The sequence below is a fragment of the Macrotis lagotis genome, chromosome X (genome assembly GCF_037893015.1).
Source record: "Macrotis lagotis isolate mMagLag1 chromosome X, bilby.v1.9.chrom.fasta, whole genome shotgun sequence".
Lineage (NCBI taxonomy): Eukaryota > Metazoa > Chordata > Mammalia > Peramelemorphia > Peramelidae > Macrotis > Macrotis lagotis.
Window position 1 is genome coordinate 82563355 of NC_133666.1, and position 19015 is coordinate 82582369.

Below are 19015 nucleotides of genomic sequence, written 5' to 3' on the forward strand. Positions count from 1 at the left end.
AATTATATCAATAACAAACCTATCAGAAATCATATGATTATATCAATAGATGCTGAAAAAGCCTTTGACAAAATAAAGCAGCCATTCCTACTAAAAACACTAGAGAGCATAGGAATAAATGGACTGTTCCTTGGAATAATTAGCAGTATCTATCTGAAACCATCAACAACCATTATATTCAATGGGGAGAGGCTAGAGGCATTCCCAATAAGATCAGGGGTGAAACAAGGAGGCCCATTATCTCCAGTACTATTCAATATCCTATTAGAAATGTTAGTTTCAGCAATGAGAAAAGAAAAAGAAATTAAAGGAATTAGAATTGGGAGGGAAGAGACAAAAATCTCACTTTTTTGCAGATGACATGATAGTATACTTAGAGATTCCCCCCCAAAATCTAAAAAACTACTAGAAACAATTATTAACTTTAGCAAAGCCACAGAATATAAAATAACCCCTCATGAATCCTCAACATTTCTACATATGTCTAGCAAGATATAGCAGGAAGAGCTAGAAAGAGAAATCCCATTCAAAGTAAGCTCAGACAATATAAAATACCTGGGAGTCTACCTGCCAAAGCAGACTCAGAAACTTTATGAAAACAATTACAAAACACTTCTCACACAAATAAAATCAGATTTAAATAACTGGGGAAAATATCAACTGTTCATGGATAGACTGAGCTAATAAAATAAAAATGACAATTCTACCAAAACTAAACTACCTGTTTAGTGCCTTACCATCAAAATTCCAAAAAATTACTTTAATGAGTTAGAAAAAATTGTAAGTAAATTCATATGGAGAAATTAAAAAGTCAAGCATTTCCAGGGATTCAATAACAAAAAAAGTGCAAAAGAAGGTGGCTTAGCCTTACCAGATCTAAAATTATATTAGAAAGCATCAGCCATTAAAACTGTCTGGTATTGGCTAAGAAATAGAGTGGTGGATCAGTGGAATAGACTAGGTGCAATAGCAGGAAATGATTATAGTAATCTGCTGTTTGATAAACCTAAAGAGTCCATTTATTGGGATAAAAACTCTCTCTTGATAAAAACTGTTGGGAAAATTGGAAGTTAGTATGGCAGAAACTTGGATTAGACCAACACCTCACACCCTATACCAAGATAACATCAAAATGGATACAGGATTTAGACAAAAAAGACAATATTATAAGCAGAGTAGTAGATCAAGGAATAGTTTACCTGTCATATCTATGGAAGGGGAAGCAGTTTATGATCAAGGAAGAGATGGAGAAATCATTAAAAACAAAGATAATTTCTATTACATTAAATTAAAAAGCTTTTGCACAGACAAAACCACTGTAACCAGGATCAAAAGAAATGTAGTACATTGGGAAACAATTTTTGCAACTAGTACTTCTGACAAAGGACTCATTTCTAAAATATATAGAGAACTGAGTCAAATTTATAAAAAAAAAAACAAGCCATTCCCCAACTGACAAATGATCAAAGGATATGTGGAGGCAATTTACAGATGAGGAAATCAAAGGGATCCATAGTCATATGAAAAATTGCTCTAAATCATTACTTATTAGAGGAATGCAAATTAAAGCATCTCTGAGGTACTACCTCACACCTCTCAGACTGGCCAATATGACCAGAAAGGATAATAATCAATGTTGGAAGGGATGTAGGAAATCTGGGACACTAATACATTGTTGGTGGAACTGTGAACTCATCCAACCTTTCTGGAGAGCAATTTGGAGTTACACCCAAAGGGAATAAAAATGTCCATATCCTTTGATCCAGCAATACCACTACTGGGTCTATACCCTGAAGAGATCATGAAAAGGGGTAAAAACATCACTTGTTCAAAAATATTCATAGCAGCCCTGTTTGTGGTGGCAAAGAACTGGAAATTGAGTGAATGTCCATCAATTGGGGAATAGCTGAACAAACTGTGGTATATGTATGTCATGGAACACTATTGTTCTATTAGAAACCAAGAGGATGGGAATTCAGGGAAGCCTGGAGGGATTTGCATGAACTGATGATGAACAAGATGAGCAGAACCAGAAGAACATTGTTCACCATTACAGCATCATGGAGTTGATTAACAGTCTTAATGGACTTGCTCATTCCATCATTCCAACAATTAGGGACAATTTGGGGCTGTCTGCAATGGAGAATACCATCTGTATCCAGAGAAAGACTTGTGGAGTTTGAACAAAGACCAAAGACTAATACCTTTACTTAAAAATGTTATCTTATTATGTATTTTTGCTATCCCTTGTATTTTATTTTTTTCCCTTAATGATACGATTTCTGTCTCAACACATTGAACTTAGAGCACTTTATAGCATGGAAACAATGTAAAGACTAACAGACTGCCTTCTTTGGGGGGTGGGGAGAGGGAAGTGAGATTAGGGGAAAAATAATAAAATTCACAAATAATTAAGTTAAAAATAAAAAAAGTTTTTTCATTTTCCCATTGTTTTGTGTACTTGTATGTATAAATGTGTATGTCTATGTGTATGTGCTTGTGTGTCTTACCTTCCATTATAGCTGACCCCTTTAGGTTTTTTGCAGCAAGAGACAATATTAATGATAGATGTCCTTGAGACTGATTTGTGCAGTTGGGGGAGAAGTCCTTTTTCTCTGCTGGGCAGAACCCTCTCTGACCTGCGCAGGATGGGAAAAGACACATGAGCTCTAATCAAGGGTCTGTTTGGTTCTCATTTCCCACCATAATCCCCAGAGTTCCCTTGTACAGCCCAAGCAGAACTCTTTATACAGCTTAAAATTCTCTCTTCTGTTCCCATTAGTGAAAGCCCAACTGCCATCCAGTCTACCAATCCCTCCCCTTTCTCTACTGGATCTCATCAGGCATACCACCTGTCCCCATGTGGTAAGCATCCCTTCTCCCACACCCTCTCCAGCTCCTTTTCTTTTTCAATAGGAGCCTTCTCTGCCTCATTTTCCTATCCCCTACACTGCCACAGACTTATTTTCCTCTCCTCTATCTTTCTCCCATTCATTTTCCCCCACAGCCCCTACAAATGATTGGACTTCCAGCAGGTTTACTTAGCTGTTGTCATTTCTATAGCCAGTGAAGGAAGGAGAGGATGGGGACCAGAACTTATGTTCACACACACACACACAAACATACACACACACACAAACACACAAACACACACACATGCAGATGGTTTTCAGTGTATCTGGGGTATATGCTTGTCCTACTTTTCATCCCATCTCTTTTGGAATCATTGCTGCCCCAGTGCGTGGGAGCACACATTTCTGTGTCTCTCTGTATGAGTCTTTGTCCTCCCCACCAACATCCTGTCCAATCATTGCTGATATGTCATAGGTCAGACTGGAGTATGGTGAATGAAAGACACATCTTTCTGTTTTGTGCTTTTCTTTAGATTTCTGTTAACTACAGTATTTCCTCCAATCAATTTAGGCCTATTTGGGCCTCTTGGGCAATTTCTTCTTCTCTCTTTCTGGCCTCATTTTGACAAGCCATTGTCTTTGTCTCCTGCTTCTGGCCTCTTTAGAGTGTTTGCAGCAGGGGACAATCTAAGTGACAGATACCTGTGAAACTGATCTCTGCTTGGGTTTCCCCCAAATTCCTTTCCCTAGTGGGACTAATCCCACTGAGAAGCTCAGGGTGGGAAAGAAATGGGCACATAATCTCTGGTCATGGGATTATTCTGCCTTTCTTTTCCACTCTGATTCCCAGAGGCCCTTTGTACAGATTCAGTTCTGCTGATTATTTGCACCTTCCTTCCCATCAAAGAAAGCAGAACAGCTACCCAGCACACCTCCAACAAGCAGTTCTTGATCCTGAATCTCCAAGATCTGCTTCCTTTAGCTAAGGATTCGCCGCCATTACTACATTGGGTATGTCCAAGGCACCATTTTTCCCTCACTAAACTAAAAGTTCTCTGAGGGGAGGAGAAAGGACATTGTCCCTAGGTGTTGTAGTGGATAGAGCACTGGCCCTGGAGTCAAGGTGATCTGAGTTCAAATTTGGCCTCAGACACTTAATTACCTAGCTGTATGACCTTGGGCAAGTCACTTAACACCAGTGCCTTGCAAAACAAAACAAAACAAAACAAAACAAAACAAAACAAAAAGGACATTGTCCAAGCTCTCATCCATAAGCCTCAAGAAGATGTTCAAGTTGGGCTCTGAGAGAACAGGAGCTGGGAAAGAAACTCAAAAAATGATTAGAATTTGCTCAGCCTCATCCTGCTAACAGTTTATGTCAGGTTAGCCCAAAGCTGGGAGTTCGAGGAAGTTGTTTTACTTTTTCTTTAACCCTACAGTAACTGAAGACTCCCAGGACCCCACAACACCATGGGAGATCTGTCAGTCTGCTTCTGGGAAATGCCTTTGCAGAGACCCTGGGCCATGAAACCTGGCTATCAGAGGACAGAGAGGTCAACATGAAAGCCAGCCAACCTGGCAGGCAAGAGAGACCCCCGATCAAGGTCTGGTTCTGCCCTTTCCTGGCTGTGTGACCTTGGCATGTCCCTGTCCTCCTCTGGACCTCAGTTATCTTTTTTTTTTCCAAATGAGGAGGTCCAGATGACTTCTGAGGTCTCTCTTGGCCTCAGTACTTTCCAGATCCAAAAGCTCATTCAGACTCCCCCCCAGGAACCCCTCCCTTTGATCCTCAATACTACCATATCCCCCTTACCAACCCTGTTGGATAACTCCTCTAGTGGAATGCCTTCCCCTATTACCCCCCACCCCCAAATTCATCCCGCCCTGCCCTCGTTCAAATCCTAAAGATTAGGACCTGACTCCTTAAGCGGGGGTTTCCTCTCACCACTTTCCCCCATCACAGGGGCTGTAAGATTTCAGGGGGTGAAAGGCAGAGGTTCAGAAGGGACCCCTTGGAGGATGTTTCCCTCCCAGGGACAAGATTACCGCGGGGGGAAGGGGGCTCGGCTTCCCTGGATCCCTGTCAGGGGGCTTTAGCAGGGCTCGAAATCTTTGGGATCTTAGATCCCCCCTCCCACCCCTAGCGAGCCAAGGGGAGCTAAGTGGGCGAGGTGCCCCCCCCCCCACGGAGAGCGGATTGATGACGTCAGTGGTCCCCTTGGGGAGGCAGGTGGAGCCGCCCTCGCCAGACTTTACCCCTCCCTCCACTGACTCCTCCAGACATCCCTCTCTCCCATCCCCCTACACTCAACATGGTCCCCAAGCCCCCTCAAATTCAAGCTTTTCTTCTCCAAATCCCTTCTCCGCATCATGTCCCCTCCCCCACCACAAGTACCAGTGGCTCCTGCTCCCAGTGGGGTTTCCTGACTGTGGCCATTCCGGGAGGGGGGCAGGGTGGAAGAGGACCCCCAGGGACCACCCTGCTGTCTGTGTAGAAGACCCTTTGTACTTTCCTTCAAAAACACTTGATCTTTTATACTCTTATTCGTGAGAGTGCAGATTTTTTTTTTTTTATTAAAGATTTTATTTGAGTTTGTTCAAACTCCACGATTCTTTCTCTGGATACAAATGTTATTCTCCATTGCAGACAGCCCCAAATTGTTTGTGATTATTGCGTTGCTGGAACGAGCTAGTCCATCAAGGTTGATCATCACCCCCATGTTGCTGTTAGGGTGTACAGTGATTTTCTGGTTCTGCTCATCTCATTCAGCATCAGTTCATGCAAATCCCTCCAGGCTTCCCTGAATTCCCATCCCTCCTGGTTTCTAATAGAACACTAGTGTTCCATGACATACATATACCACAGTTTGCTAAGCCATTCCCCAATTGAAGGACATTTACTGAATTTCTAATTCTTTGCCACCACAAACAGGGCTGCTATGAATATTTTTGTACAAGTGATGTTTTTACCCTTTTTCATCATCTCTTCAGAGTATAGACCCAGTAGTGGTATTGCTGGATCAAAGGGTATGCTCATTTTTTCTTGCCCTTTGGGCATAGTTCCAAATTTCTCTCCAGAAAGGTTGGATGAGTTCACAGCTCCACCAACAGTGTAATAGTGTCCCAGATTTCCCACAACCCTTCCAACAATGATCCTTATCCTTCCTGGTCATATTGGCCAATCTGAGAGGTGTGAGGTGGTACCTCAGAAATGATTTAATTTGCATTTCTCTAATAATTAATGATTTAGGGCAATTTTTCATATGGCTATGGATTGCTTTGATCTCCTTATCTGTAAATTGCCTTTGCATATCCTTTGACCATTTGTCAATTGGGCAATGGCTTTTTGTTTTAAAAATATGACTCAGTTCTCTGTATATTTTAAAAATGAGTCCTTTGTAAGAATCATTAGTTGTAAAGATTGTTTCCCAATTTACTACATTTCTTTTGATCTTGGTTACATTGGTTTTATCTGTGCAAAAGCTTTTTAATTTAATGTAATCGAAATCATCTAATTGGTTTTTGGTGATGTTCTCCAACTCTTCTTTAGTCATAAACTGCTCCCCTTTCCATAGATCTGACAGGTAAATTAGTCCTTGATCTTCTAATTTGCTTATAGTATTGTTTTTTATGTCTAAATCCTGTAACCATTTGGATCTTTTCTTGGTAAAGGGTGTGAGGTGTTGGTCTAATCTAAGCTTCTTCCATACTAACTTTCAATTTTCCCAGCAGTTTTTATCAAGAGAGAGTTTTTATACCAATAGCTGGACTCTTTGGGTTTATCAAACAGCAGATTACTATAATCATTTCTTGCTATTGCACCTAGTCCATTCCACTGGTCCACCACTCTATTTCTTAGCCAATACCAAACAGTTTTTATTACTGATGCTTTATAATATAATTTTAGATCAGGTAGGGCTAAACCCCCTTCTTTTGCACTTTTTTTACATTAAATTCCTGGAAATTCTTGGCTTTTTATTTCTCCACATGAATTTACTTACAACTTTTTCTAACTTGTTAAAGTACTTTATTGGAATTTTGATTGGTAGGGCACTAAACAGTTAGTTTAGTTTTGGTAGAATTGTCATTTTTATTATATTAGCGCTACCTATCCATGAAGAGTTGATGTTTGCCCAGTTATTTAAATCTGATTTAATTTGTGTGAGAAGTGTTTTATAATTGTTTTCAAAAAATTTCTGAGTCTGTCTTGGAAAATAGATTCCCAGGTATTTTATGTTGTCTGAGGTTACCTTGAATGGGATTTCTCTTTCTAGCTCTTCCTGCCATCTCTTGCTAGACATATATAGAAATGTTGAGGGTTTATGAGGGTTTATTTTATAACCTGCAACTTTGTTAAAATTGCTAATTGTTTCCAGTAGTTTTTTGGATGATTTCTTGGGATTCTCCAGGTAGACCATCATGTCATCTGCAAAGAATGAGAGTTTTCTCTGTTCCTTCCCAATTCCAATTCCTTCAATTTCTTTTTCTTCTCTCATTGCTGAAGCTAACATTTCTCATATGATATTGAATAGTAGTGGTGATAATGGGCACTCTTGTTTCACCCCTGTTCTTAATGGGAATGCCTCTAAGCCTCTACCCATTGAATATAATGCTTGTTGATGGTTTCAGATAGATACTACTAATTTGAATCTGTTATCTTAATCAAGGTAATAGGGATTCTGGAGTCTTAAGTTTTCCCACCATCAAAGACAAGCAAATATAAACTCCACCACACACACACACACACACACACACACACACACACACACACACACAGAAAAAATATGAGATTGTTACAGACAAAAGGCAAATAAAGAATAAATAATCTTGATTTCAGCTAAAAATCTCAAGTTTGCTAGTATCTGAACCCTACTATGATTTTAGATATAAAATTTAAGCATTGTATAGCAACTATTTCTAAGAGTTCTGATATTTCTGAGCATCCACTATGACTATCAGTCTCTAAACAAACACAAACGAATGGGAGATAAATAATAGAAGAAAATTTGAAAAATTCCATAAGATGTTTCAAAACATTGAAAATATTCGTGGCTCCCATGTCCAAGGTGTCAGAGGAGTGTACATGTTCTTAGAATATCCTCCCCACCATATTTCCCTACTACTCTACTATATTTGAATAACCATAGCATAATGTGCAAATAATGTGTTTACACAATCTTCTTTGACAATTAGTAAATGAACATTTTTTGACTTTGAGATATTAGAACCAAGGTTCTGCCTCTTCCTTTAGCATTTGTTTAAATTTTATTTAGAGTTTAAAAGCTTACACAGGAAACCTTAGTTCAAATGACTGAAATCTGCCTCAAAGAACTGGGCAAGTTAATAATAGCAGTATTTTTTTTTTTAAGAATTGTTGAATCACATTCAGTTTTGATCAATGTATAGCATGGAAATGATGTAAAGACTATCAGACTACCTTCTGAGGGGGTGGGGGGGAAAGTGAGATTAAGGGAAAAATTGTAAAATTTGATAAAAATAAAAATAATAATATACTAAAATAATTGTTGACTTTAATTTCTAATTTAAATATAGTGATTTTTAAAAAAGTAAAAAATAAAACTTTACACTGCAAATATTTTACATAAATATGAACTTGTATATTTCTCTACCCTAAAGCAGCTATGAAAATAAACTCTAGGCACAATATTTTTTTATTTAAGGCAATGGGGTTAAGTGGTTTGGCCAAGGTCACACAGCTAGGTAATTATTAAGTGTCTGAGGTCATATTTGAACTCAGGTACTCTTGACTCCAGGTCAAGTGACTTGACTCCAGTGCTCTATTCACTACACCACCTAGCTGCCCCTAGGCACAAGATTTTAAAAACTGTAATCACAGAGCCAGACAACTTTAAGTTAATTTATTAAAATGCAGATTTTTTTTGTCATACAAAGTTATACAGAGTTGACACTTTTGATTAACTACAATATATCTGATTTTAAAATAGAAGCAAACTTTTAATATTGCTGGCATATGTAGAATTCCAAAAGCACAATATAATAGGTGATAGTCTCATTTATATCATTTAGCCTTTTAAAGTACTTCATCTGAATCTAGTTAACCAATTTATTCAAGCCCCACATTGTGGAAATGTTTACAAAAATATTTGATGTGATTTCTGAAGTAATTGAAAAATCCGGAAATATATGTAGTTGAAAGTGTATAATCTAAAACATTGTATCTGTAAGTTTTGCTTAAATTAGTGGACTGATTTTATGCTTCATACTGAACCAGTAATTTCTCTTCATTTCCTCTTCTACAACACTAAGTGCCTTTAAATTTTTTATTTTAGGGGGCATATTTACATGTTAACTGAGTTTATAGTTAAATTTATGTATGTAGAAGAATAGAGTGAATATGAAATCCTCATATGGGACATAGAAAGGCTCCATCCATGCTGACTTCTGCCAACATACAGAGAGAAGAGATACTAATCATAGATATGAGTCACAAGAAACAATAGAGTCTACATTCACTGAATACATGAATAGTCATATATATGTAAGTATAAAGAGATTATGTAGGACCCATCTATATTGATTCATAAAGGACTTATGATAATTGAAACATGTAAAAAGGACTAGATGAGTGAATTCATACACTCAATTGATGAAATCATATTTATGCTCAATATATGGATATATAGAAAAAGGAGGTGAGTATTCATACAGGACCAAATACACATGGAAAATTGAAATGCTCATCTAGGAATGGATATTGTTATATCCTCTATGATTCTTTTCCATAGGATATTCCTTAGGATGTAAGGTCTTCAAGTTGTTTTGAATTGGGCTACCTTGTCTCTCCTTGTACAAAATCAAGGAGATATTTCTGAAGGCACTTTTGAGATCCTCTTTTGACTCCTCACTATGATTAGTAATTGATATGAATTAAAATTCTTTATTGTTAGGGGGTGGGGTTCCCCAGTGTGTTTGTATGAGAGAGGAGCAGATGATTTTCAGTGTATCTGGTATATTTTTGCTTATCCTAGCTTCCATCCCCTCCCCTGTTGAATCATTGCTGTCCCAGTGTGTGTGTATGGGAGCACACATTTCTGTGTCTCTTTGTATGTGTGTATTTCTTTCCTACCTTTCATCCAATACCCTGCTGACAAATTGGAATAAGTCAAACTGGAGTTTGCTAGATGTGGGTCAAATCTTTCTATTTTGAGTTTTCCTTTAGATTTCTGTTAAATACAATATCCCCTCCAATCACTTTGGGCCTACTAAGGAAGCATTCTAGGTCAACTTGACTTCTTCTATTCCTGGTCTCATTCTGACCATCAATTAGCTTTGGGTGTTGTGATAGGTGCCCATGAGGTCAATCTCCACAGGTTGGGGCAACCCCTCTTTCTCTGGTGGGATTATTTACTGGAAAAGAAATAGCCACATGATCTGTGGTCATGGGATTGTTCTGGTTTCTTTTCACACCCTTATTTCCCGAGTCCCTGTCTGCAGCCTCAGTTCTATTGTCTGTTCCTTCTTTCCCATCAGAGAAAGCCCAACTGCCAGGAAGCCCACATCCCCCAAGCAGTTCTGGAACCTAGTCTCTACAAGACTTGATTCTTTTAGCAAAGGCCTTGCCACCACTACCACATTTGACATTTCCAAAGCACAGCTTTTCCCTCATAAAACTGGAAATTTTCTGAGAGTAGAAAATGAGACATTGCCCAAGCTATCACCTACAAGGCTCAGGAAAATGTTCAAGTAGGGCTCTTCATGAACAGGAGCTGGGAGTCATTTCCCCTTATTGCAAAAATGAAAGGAACTCAGAATGTTTGGAATTTGCTCAACCTCATCCTGCTTAGAGTTTTTTTCTGAGACTGGTCTAAATCTGGTGGTTGCAGGGGTCAGTTTGCTTTTTTATATAACACACAGTAGTTACTGAAGTTGTCCCCTTCTTCTGGAAGTGCCTTCTCAGGGACCTTGGGGCCATGAAGCTTGGCTGTCAGAGGAGGACAAGATGGAAGTCAGGCAGCCTGGCAGGCAAGAGAGATCCAGGCTCAATCTGCCCCTTCCTGACCATGTGACCTTGGCCATGTCCTTGTCCTTCTTTGGATCTCAGTTACCTTTTCTTTCCAATGAGGAGGCCCGGCCAGATAAGCTCTGAGGTCTCTTTTGGCCTCAATCCTTTCGAGCCCGAAAAGCTCATTTAGACTCTTGCCCCACTCCCAAACCCCCTCCACTCCCCAGGACCAGCATATCCTCCCCTCCAAACCCCTGCTGGAATAACCCCGCTACTAGAATGCTTTCCCCACCCCCAGGCAGCCCACCCTGCCCAGCCTCCAGACGCCGAGCTTCCGTCTCTCCCCGCCATTTTCCCTTTCCTAGGTGACAGATCTCTGATTTCGGTGGAGGGTGGTGAAAGACAAGGGTTTAAGAGGGACCCTTGGGGACTGTTTCCCTCCAAGGGACAAGATTCCCGTGGGGGGGGGGAAGGGGGAGCTCAGCTTTCCTGGATCCCTGTCTCTCAAATTCCGGAGGCCGAGCCTCAGGGGACTTTGGGTGAAGCCTGAAATTTTTGGGGTCGCAGATTCCCCTCCCAGTCCTAAGGGTCCTCAGCGAGCCACGAACCAAGGGGAGCTGAGTGGGCAAGGTGACTCCCTCCCCCCGCGGAGAGCGGACTAGTGACGTCAGTGCCCCTTTTGGGGAGGCAGGAGAAGCCCCCCGCCGACCCTGCCTCGCTCTCCATTGCCACCCTCCAGACATCCCCCAATTCAATCTCCCGACGCCCCACATCAGAATCCCTCTCCCAGAAACTACTCAGGCTCAGGTTTTCCTTCTCCACCCACCTTCTCCGTCCCATTTCCCCTCCCCCACCGCAGGGAGCCGAGCTCTCAGTCCATTTCCCCCATTGTGGCCATCCTGGGAGGGAGGCAGGGAGGGAGAGGACCCCAGGGCCCGGGGCTTAGGCACAGAGACTCCTCGATGTCTGTCCAGAAGGCCCTCTGTCCTCCCCTTCCAAAACACTGGGCATGCTATATTCTTCTCAGAAGAGTTCAGATTTTTCCATTGTCTATACATTTCTTCTGTTTAATCCATTTTCTCTCTCTATTCCTCTTTATGAAACTGAATGACTCTCTTATAATGTTCGATCTATAAGATTATACATATATATGATTATATCCATATAAAGGAAAGAACTTAAAAATTTCATTTATAGAAATTCTCATCTATGCCTACTCATATGAATGCAGAATTTCTCATATAGAATACAACTTCATAGTTATGCAAATGTATATATAGAGAACATTCAGATTCTTTCTTTTCATTCCAATGTAAAGAAAGTAGTTTATTCTTTCTATCAGTTCATTTATATGATTTATACATTCTATCTCCTCAAAAGCACTAGTAATAATTCTCCCAATTACTATGTAAATGATTCTTAATATATTCATTCTCTATTCATGAATACCCTTATATTCTCTATTCATATATATATATATATATATATATATACATATATATATGCCTACATTCACTCCTTTCATTAGTATATTCTCTCAGGGCCTCTAGGTAGCCCAGTGAATAGAGCACCAACCATGGAATCAGGAGGACCTGAGTTTAAATCCAACCTCAGACACTTAATAATTACCTAGCTGTGTGACCTTGGGCAAGCCACTCAACCCCATTGCCTTGCAAAAAACAAAAAAAATATTTTCTCTACTATATTTCTAAAAGTATTCCTTACTTTTATCCTTGTGAGAGAAGATATGCAATCTCCTGTTTTTGTGCATGATAAATATGGCAAGACTATATAGGAATATATATATATATATATATATATATATATATATATATATATGAAAATAGACAAAGAATGAGGATATCTTTACATAGAGGAACAAGGAATAAACAAGAACTGATAAATGAAGTAGTCACACAGGAATGCAGAAGGCTCCTTATGCCAAGCTCTAGAGAATATAGGAATAATTATATATGAGTCACAAGCAACAATATAGTATATATATATATAGTAAATATACTGATTACATTGTTGCTCATTTATATACATGAACATAGAACATGGGATACATATAAATATTGATATAAAGAAATATATGAGTATTGAACATGAATATAAAATATGAATAGTAAGGGAATACAGGAGAATATTTTTTGAGACCTAATTTTGTCTCAACATTATAACAAATTGATGTAGATCAAAATTCTCTTTCAACTGTTTGTATTGAGCATCATAATATATTGTGTGTGTTTATGTGAGCCTGTGTTTCTGAAGCCTCTGTGTGTTCTAACTTTCCGTGTATTGTTTCACCATTGATTTGCCTGTTTTTGTGTCTCTGCAGCAGGACACAGTCACCTTATTATAGACCAACACCACCAAACCCCAGGAAAATATTCAGGTAGAACTCTGAGTGAAGCAGCTATAGGTCATTCTGCAAATGGAAGAATACCATTCAGGGAAGGCATGAAATTTGCTCAGTTGCCTCCTGCTAAATATGCATCTCAAACTGGTCCAAAGTTGTTGGATTGGGGACCATGCTGGTTTTGCCTTTCACTTAACTGTATAGTTCTCCCCCAACCCCAATGGCTGACTCTATGGGAATCCCTACCTCTGGTTCCTGGAGTGTCTTCCAAGGAATAATCAGTCCATGAAGTTTAGTTATCAGAGAAGGAAAGGTTCAAAAGGGAAACAAATCAGACTGCCAGAGAGACCCAGACTCTCAAGGCCAAGATCTGCCCCATATTGGCTCTATGATCTTGGCCATGTCCTTTGTCTTCTAGGGAACTTGTTTTCCTTTTTCTGCAATCATGACTTTGGATCAGATGATTTCTGAGGTCTCTTTTAACCCTTTATCTTACCAAAACTTACAAGTCCATTCAGATTCTAACCCCATGACCATACTCCCCAACAGTACCCTCACCCTGTTAGTAAACTATCCTCTCCCCTGCTACACCCCTGAGAAACTCCAGTTAGTGAAATGTTTTCCCTTGTGGTAGCCCCCTAATCAACAAGTTCTGTCCTTATTTTGACCCTAAATATCAAAATGGTTCATCCTGACCTGGCCTACCAAACCAGAGAAGCCTGCTCCTAATATCAAACCTCAGAACCCAAGGTCTTGAAGGAACCAGTTAGAACTATTTTCCTACCCTAGACAGGAGTCCTGAGGTCTGGGACTTATGTTTCCTGGCCCCTTGATTCCCACCCTCAAGTGCCTTGGTCTCGGGGGGGGGGTTCAGTTGGTTCCCCAGCATCTTTCCCCTCTCAGATACCCACTCTCAGTAGCGCTTTCCTTGACCCCACAGTCCTAACTGAAGACACTCAGAAGCCTAAGCTCTATGGGGAACCTACCTACCAGCTTCTGGAGAGTGTCTTCCCAGTTACCTCTTTTCTCCAATGAGGAGGTTGGACAGATGAGCTCTGAGGTCTCTTTTAAGCCTCTATTCTCCCCAAACCTAGAATCCCATTCACATTCTTCTCCCACATTTATGTACCCTCCCCTATTCCCATCTAAACTAACTGCCAAAAACTAGATGAGAAAACCCAACTAGTCTAATACTTTCCCCTGGAACAACCCCAAGTCAGCAAGCTCTAACCTTGTTTTAACCCTTTACCTCACAGGCACTATTAGACCTCAGAGCCTGGGGGTGGGGGGTGGGGGTGGAAGGACAGGTCCCATAATGACTAGTTGGGAACCATTTCCCTACCAGAGGCTGGAGTCCAGGGATCTGAAGCTTATATTTCCCTGATCCTCTTATCCCCAATGCTTAGGCCCTGGGGCCTCCAGAGCCATTTTGGCTAGTCCCTTGGTCTATTTCTCTTCTCAGATATCCACTCCTGGTCCTCAGGGTCATGAGAGAGCCACCAGGAAAGTCAACCAGAGTCTGGATAAAGTGGACCCCCTGTAGAGCACTGAGCACTTATAGCTGATAATGTTAGTGTCTATCTTCATGAGGCAGGAGACCCCTTCCAGTCAACCCTGCCCCTTTCTCCACTGGCCCTCATAATGCATCCCACTCACCTGTCATCATCCTGACTCCAGGGCTGGTGCTTTATCCACTGCGCCACCTAGCTGCCCCTAAAATGGGCTATTTCTATAAGTATTATACTGCTTCTCTCCCTGGGAGAGAAGACAGGAAAAGACGTGTTTTTTCACATATTGTGTACATCAGAACTCATGTATAGTGTCAAGACTGATTAATATGATACGTGAAATGAATTTAATAAGAATTTAGCTTCTAGAGATCCTTTTTACAGGCATCTCTGGTCCTGGAAAAAACAGTGAAAACAAAGTAATAGTAGTAGTCATCATCAATCCTGACACGTCCTGTTTGTGTTAAGTGAAGTATATCAGTATAACTTGCACTGTACTGGTATCCCCAAAGCTACACAATCCACCCAACCATTCCCACAGGATTCCCACTTGGATGGTTGCAAGTTATGTTGTTTGGCATGGTGGGTTTGTCTTAGGAAGATCACTCAAGCCCCAAATCTGATTGTTCTATGATCTACCTGCCCACTTATGATCTTGTATAAAATATCTGGCTCCACAACAGCAAGATGGAGCTCCAAGGAATGGAGTAATCCCATGATTTGTAAATAGGTTCCTTGCAAAGAAAGTAATATATAAACCACTATCTGCTTTATTGATACACTGTCTCTGACATGCTGTGTCACAGTCAGATTAGATATGGCTCAGTCAAAACGTGTGTGTGTGTGTGTGTGTGTGTGTGTGTGTGTGTGTGTCCATGTCCTGCAAGTTCAGTGTTCTGTAACCTCTCTTTTAATGTGAGTATTAAAACTTTGTCTTTCTCTATTCTTCCTAAGAAGAAAATGAATAATTGAATTGCAATAAATTTAAAGGAAGTATTATTTAAATTTGATATTCTAAAATAATTAACAACTAATTGGTAAACTTGCCAAGTGAAAGAACTGAGCAAAATTTGGAGAAAACAACAAAATTAAACAAATATATATATATATATATATATACATATACATATACATATACATATACATATACATATATATAACTTGGAAGTACATGTTGGAGTATTTAAATGTTTGGTTTTTAATTGAATGTCTTCTACATGGAAGAATCCCATTCAGAGAAGGCATAGAATTGGTCAGACTCACTTTGCTAGACTTGCCCAAAGTTGGGGAACTTGATTTGCTTTTTTCTTAATCCCATAGTTATAACTGAAGAATAGAAGAAACCTGCCCACCTGAATCTGGGAACTGCCTTCCCAGGGACTTGGACCTATGAAGCTTAATGGTCAGAGGAGGGAGAGGCCAACTTGGAAGCCAGTCAATCTGGCAGGGAAGAGAGACCTGGATGTAAGGACTGGACCTGCCTCTTCAGGGTTGTGTGACCTTAGCCATGTCTGCTTTCTTCTGGTCCTCTGTTATCTATTCTATCAAATGAGTTTGACCAAGATGAGCTCTGATATCTTTGTTTTTTCCTTTAGAAAGATTTTATTTATTTTGAGTTTTACAATTTTTTCTCTAATCTTACTTCCCTCCCCACACCCCTCACAGAAGGCAATTTTTCAGTCTTTATATTGTTTTCATGGTATACATTGATCTAAATAGAATGTGATGAGAGAGAAATCATATCCTTAAGGAAGAAACATAAACTATAAGAAATGGCAAGATCAGACAATAAGATCTCAGTTTTTTCCTAAATTAAAGGTAATAGTGTTTGGTCTTTGTTCAAACTTCAAACTCCACAGTTCTTTCTCTGGATACAGATGGTATTCTCCATTGAAGACAAATTGTCCCTGATTGCTGCACTGATGGATTGAACAAGTCCATCAAGGCTGATCATCATCCCCATGTTGCTGTTAGGGTGTACAAGTTTTTCTGGTTCTGCTCATCTCACTCAGCATCAGTTCATGCAAATCCCTCCAGGCTTCCCTGAATTCCCATCCCTCCTGGTTTCTAATAGAACAATAGTGTTCCATGACATACATATACTACAGTTTGCTAAGCCATTCCCCACCTGAAGGACATTTACTTGATTTCCAATTCTTTGCCACCACAAACAGGGCTGCTATGAATATTTTTGTACAAGTGATGGTTTTACCCTCTTTTATCACTGAGATCTCTTTTTAACCCTCCATTCTATCACATCCTACAAATCCATTCAATTTCTACCCACATGTCCATAAACCCTATCCCCAATTGCTACCAAAGTACCCTCCCCACTCCAAAATGAGAAATCCCTGCTAGTCTAATGTTTTCCCTTGGGGGCAGGTGCCAATCAACAAGTTCTGCCCTTGTTCTATCCAGAAAGATTGACAACACAAATGATTCTTCCTGAAACAGAGGTTCACAACCTGCTTTCCTTTTCACAGGGACTGCTACACTTTAAAGCCTGATGCTGGGATGAATGGAAGGACAAGGTCCCCTAAGGATTATTTGGATATTATGGATAGCAGACCTGTGGCTCAGGGGCCTACATTTCCTGACCCATTGTCTTCCATGATCAAGAGACTAAACCTCAGGTGGGATTTGGACTGAGCTCCTGGCTCTCTTGCTTTTTAGACAATTCAAGGTTCTTAGGGAGCCATGAGCCAAAATAACTGAGTCTGGGTCAGATGGACCACAAGCTGAGTGAGGATGGTTGGTGATCTCAGTGCAAACCTTTATGATAGGCAGAAGTCTGCACTCCTACTACTTCCACTGGTCCTCTTCAGGCATCCCTTTCACTTTTATCTCTGCAGGCAGCATCCCTCCTTCACATGCCCCTTTGGGATCATTTTTTCCTTTCCACACACGTTCTCTGTCCCATTTTGCCTTCTCCTGCTACCAGCTCATTTCCCATTCTTCCACAAGCCATCTCTGGCTCATTTCCCCCTCTCTTACGCCCTCTGTTGTTCATTTTCTCTTCTCCCAAAGACCTTCTCAGGTTCATTTCTCCTCCCCCAGCTCTGCGGCAAGTGATTTCATCTTCCGGTAGGGTTTTCTGACTGCGTCATTCTAGAAACTGGGCAAGGAGGGAGAGGACCCCAGGGAACAGGACCAATGCCCAGTGACCCCATGCTGTCTGTGGAGACGCCCCTCTGCCCTCCTTTTTAAAAACCATTCAATGTTTCTATATTTTGTATATTCTTAAAAAGGAGTGCTCAGATTTTTTTGGTGCATTCATTGTCTCTGCAGCTTTCATTTTCCTCCTCTAGTCCTCTGAGTATTGCATGAATCTCCTAATAATCCAATGTATATAAGATTTTATATTTATTATATAAGATTTTAACAACTCATATCTTTCATATATATACTTTAACTTCATTTATACATAGTCATATAAGACTACAGTGTCTTTCTCCTATATCATATTGCTTCATATTTGGAAAAAGAATAGAGGGAATATGTGATGAGTCATAGATATGAATATATCTTTCTGTGAATATATAATGTTATTCAGGTCCTTTATCTTCATTCTTATGTGCAAGAAAATATTTATTCTTTCTACAAATTCATTTCTATAATTTATACCTTCAAGTTCTCATTCTCTCCATTCCTCCATATATCAATATTCATATATTTCCTTTACTCATATGTATGAGTCCTTTTATTTTCTCGATTCACACACACACACACATATGTGTATGTATGAATACATTCTCTCTACACAGATAGGAGTACTACTATATCTTCTTGATATTCCTAAAAGTATTCCACTGCTTCTCTCCCTTTGAGAGAATATATAAAAATTCCTGTCTTTATACACCCAGAGTTTATCATGACTGACAGAGAGGAATGGTGACGGGGTAAATATATCTGCATATAGGGGAAAGGGGAGTGAATATAGAAAGACTCTATGAATGTTCACTTTTGCCAACATACAAAAAGAATGGATGACTAATCATACATATGAATCACAAGAAATGATAGTCTATATTCACTGAATATATAATTAACTCCTAAATGTGACTAGAGAGAGATTATGGAGAACCCACATATATTGTTTCATAGAGGACTTATAATGATTGAAATAGGAAAGATAAGAGACTAGAAGGATGAATTCATATACTTAATCCATAAAGAGAACATCTTCATGCTTGGATATATGGATATACAGAAAGATGGGGTGATTATTCACACAGGACTAAATACGATTGGAAGAACAGAATGCTAATCTTTGGGGAGGATATTGTTAAATCTTCCATCCTATTTTTCC

At 39.8% G+C, this 19015-nt stretch overlaps 1 long non-coding RNA gene across 1 annotated transcript in view; it reads left to right on the top strand.

The window, feature by feature from the left end:
- The window catches only part of LOC141496965 (uncharacterized), a 40271-nt gene extending 22986 nt beyond the window's left edge, over positions 1–17285 (top strand). The window contains exons 2-3 of the long non-coding RNA XR_012471209.1: positions 16027–16170; positions 17190–17285. This is a non-coding gene — a long non-coding RNA (uncharacterized LOC141496965). The remainder of the gene's footprint in view (positions 1–16026; positions 16171–17189) is intronic.
- The last annotated feature ends 1730 nt before the right edge of the window (positions 17286–19015 follow it).